The 3,967-nt window shown below is 44.3% G+C and overlaps 1 pseudogene; it reads left to right on the top strand.

The window, feature by feature from the left end:
• The first annotated feature begins 255 nt into the window (after positions 1 to 255).
• LOC126196812 (5S ribosomal RNA) lies at positions 256 to 373 on the top strand (annotated as a pseudogene).
• The last annotated feature ends 3,594 nt before the right edge of the window (positions 374 to 3,967 follow it).

Raw genomic sequence — 3,967 nt, 5'->3', positions numbered from 1 at the left:
TGTAGGTTTAACCTTAATGGGTCAGGCGTGCACTACACCCAAGAAGCGGCTACTAGGATAGCGGAGTGCGCGTGGCGTGCACATGGGACTTTTTTAGGTTAGAGGACTCCTCCCTTGGGAGCACAGACGATTTCCCTGTTTAAGATAATCTTGGTCCTCGCAGACCAGAGACAGAAAAGAGTAATATGATTTTAGTAAACTGCAGGAGCATCCAAGGAAAGGTCCCAGAATTAGTGTCGCTTGCTGAAGGTTATAGCCAACGGCCTTGCCACAGTGGTATCAACGGTACCCGTCAGATCACCGAAGTTAAGCGCTGTCGGGCTGGGCTAGCACTTGGATGGGTGACCATCCGGTCTGCCAAGAGCTGTTGACAAGCGGGGTGCACTCAACCCTTGTGAGGCAAACTGAGGAGCTACTTGATTGAGAAGTAGCGGTGTGATGACCACGCGCCCCTCCATATCCGCATCCACTGACGCCTGTGAGCTGAAGAAGACACGGAGGCCGGTCGGTACCGTTGGGCCTTCCAAGGCCTGTTCGGAAGGAGTTTAGTTTTTACTGAAGGTTATAATGCACAGATATTATTGGGAGCAGAAAGTTGGGTGAAACCAGACGCCAATGACAACGGAATCCTAAGTTCAGATTGGAATGTTTATCGTCAAGATAGGTTAGTCGCCAATAGTGGTGGCATGTTTATTGCAGTAAAAAATTAAACAGAATCTAGCGAGGTTATCACTGATTCCGAATGTTAATTAATCTGGGCGAAACTGAGTATGAAAGAAGGTCAAAAATGGTGATCGGATGCTTCTATAGACCACCTGGGTCAGGATCTGTAGTTGTAGAGCACTTCAGACGTTACTTGCAGAATGTCATTAGTAATTTTCCTGATCATGCCGTTGTAACAGGAGGCGATTTCAACTTGCCAGGTATAGATTGGGAGTGTTATGCCAACAAAACTAGTGCCACAGACAGGGAATTGTGTGGCGTTGTTCTGAATGTCTTGTCCGAAAATTACCTTGAGCTCATAGAGAACCAACTTGAGAGCGTAACTTCTTAGACCTCCTGGTAACCAAACATACCTGAACTTATCGAATTAGTTAACGTAGAAGAAGGTATCAGTAATCATAAGGCTGTGACAGCATCTATGACGACGGGTCCTACCAGGAGTGTTAAGAAAGGTAGGAAGATGTATTTGCTCAGCAAGGGTGACAAGATACAAATTGCAGAATATCTCAGCATTCAGCATCAAATATTCGGTGATGAGGACGAAGATATGGAGAACAAATGGAAAAAATTCAAAGGCATCGTTCAATATGCCCTAGACAAGTATGTTCCGAGTAACGCTTTAAAGGATGGGAAAGATCCACCATGGTTTAATAGCTGTGTTAGAAAAGCGCTACGTAAACAAAGAGCACTTCATCTCAGATTCAAGAGAAGTAAAAACATTGCTCGCAAATAATAGCTGAACGAAGCGAAAATGAGCGTAAGGAGGGCAATGAGAGAAGCGTTCAATGATTTTGAAAGTTAGACGTTTTCAACTGACCTGAGTAAAAACCCTAAGAGAATTTTGGTCGTATGTAAAACCAGTAAATGGGTCAAAATCATCTACTCATTCTCTCAGCGACCACACCGGCACCGAAACGGAAGATAACAGAGAGAATGTCGAAATACTGAATTCGGTCTTCCGAACTTGTTTCACCGCGGAAGGTCATAACACTATCCCTCCTTCCCATCGTCTTACTATCAGGGAAATAGCAGATATCCAGATAACCGATCGCGGAATTGAAAATCAACTACAATCGCTTAGTAATGGAAAGGCTTCAGGACCAGACGAGATACCTATAAGATTCTACAAAGATTATGCGAGAGAACTTGCTCCCCTTCTAGCAGTAATTTATCGCAGATCGCTTGAGCAACGAAAGGTACCTAACGACTGGAAAAAAGCTCAGGTCATTCCCGTTTTTAAGGAAGACCGTAAGACAGATCCACACAATTACAGATCTATATCGTTGACATCTGTCTGTTGTAGAATTATGGAACATGTTTTATGCTCACGAATTATGACTATTTTGGAAAAGGAACATCTCCTCCATAAAAAATCAACATGAATTCCGCAAACAGAGATGCTGCGAAACTCAGCTCGCTCTGTTCCTCCACGAGAGCCACAGAGCAGTGGACAACGGTCCTCAGGGTGGTGCCGTGTTCCTTGATATCAGTAAGGCATTTGACACCGTCCCGCATTGCCGTTTAATGAAAAAAATACGAGCTTACGGAGTAGCGGAGCACACCTGCGATTGGATTCAAGGCTTTCTTGCAGATATAACTCAACACGTCGCTCTTTACGGAACTAAATTGACTGATGTATATCCGGAGTACCACAGGGAAGTGTGATAGGACCGTTGCTGTTTACAAGATATGTAAATGATCTAGTAGAAAGAAAGCGTCGGATGCTCTTTAAGGCTACTCGCAGATGATGCAGTTGTCTATACCCAAGTAGCAACGCCAGAAGATAGTAAGAATTTGCAGAACGACCCCCAGAGAATTGATGAATCGTGCAGTCTCTGGCAGTTGCGCATACATGGGAAAAGAAATCCACTGCTGTACAGCTACACTATTGATGACGAACAGCTGGAGACAGCGTCTGACGTGAAATATCTAGGCGTAACTATCCACAGCGACCTTAAGTGGAATGACCATATAAAACAGATAATGGGAAACGCAGACACCAGACTCAGATCATCGGAAGAATTTTAAGGAAATGTTACTCATCCACGAAAGAAGTGGCTTATAAGGTGCTTGTTCGCCCGATTCTTGAGTATTGTTGATCTATCTGGGATCCCTATCAGGTAGGACTGATAGAGGAGATAGAGAAGATCCAACGAAGAGCGGCGTGTTTCGTTACGGGATCATTTAGCTGCCGAGAGAGCGTTACGCAGATGCTAAACAAACTCCACTGGTGGACGTTACAAGAGGGGCGTTGTGCATTGAAATTTAGGGACAGCAGTTCTCAGGAAGAGTCGGACAACATATTATTTCCCCCACGTACATCTCGCCTATTGACCACGACGAGAAAACTCGAGAAATTAGAAACAATACAGAGGCTTACCGACATTCATTCTTCCCACGAACTGTTCGCGAGTGGAACAGGGTTAGAGGGATCAGATGGTGGTACCGAAAGGACCCTCCACCACACGATTAGGTGGCTTGTGGAGTGGGATGTAGATGTAGATGTCTTTGCCTGGACGTAACGAGACCTTTTTCTTTAGGAGGATCACAAAAAGACTGCTAATATTATTCGAATTCCATTAGTAACCGCCGGCCTGGGTGGCCGAGCGGTTCTAGGCGCTTCAGTCTGGAGCCGCGCTACCGCTACGGTCGCAGGTTCGAATCCTGCCTCGGGCATGGATGTGTGTGATGTCCTTAGGTTAGTTAGGTTTAAGTAGTTCTAAGTTCTAGGAGACTGATGACCTCAGCTGTTAAGTCCCATAGTGCTCAGAGCCATTTGAACCATTAGTAACTAATAGTTTGATTCAGCTTCTGAGTAAAGAAACGTTTCCACGGTGTAAAGCATTTTTTTAAAATTGTCGGTACAATATAAGTTCCGATAGTACTTTTAAACGTCAGTCATTTGAGCATTGTCAGTTTGCACCACTACGTCTTACGAATTTGATCAAGTATGCCTGGTATCCAACACAATATGCAGAGCACCCTCGACTATTTCTTACTTCATCCCAGTTCTGTTTAAATACAACTAACAGTTACAGTAAAGTGCCTGGACGCATTAATTTTTCTTTTAGTGGGTGTGTCTGATGTAAGAAAAATGTTTGTTTTCGTCATCCAATAGACACCTCGCATTTTTATGACGACTGCAGTGAACAAACAAGGAACAATGGATTTCACGTTAGAATCCAACGTTCCGTCCCTATCTGCGGAAGACATTTTCAAGGGAGATCGTAGCTTCTTTGATGTT

This window comes from Schistocerca nitens, chromosome 7, assembly GCF_023898315.1.
Source record: "Schistocerca nitens isolate TAMUIC-IGC-003100 chromosome 7, iqSchNite1.1, whole genome shotgun sequence".
Classification (NCBI taxonomy): Eukaryota; Metazoa; Arthropoda; class Insecta; order Orthoptera; family Acrididae; genus Schistocerca; species Schistocerca nitens.
Note: the sequence above shows the minus strand (reverse complement) of the source record. Positions and strands in the feature narration are given on the sequence as shown.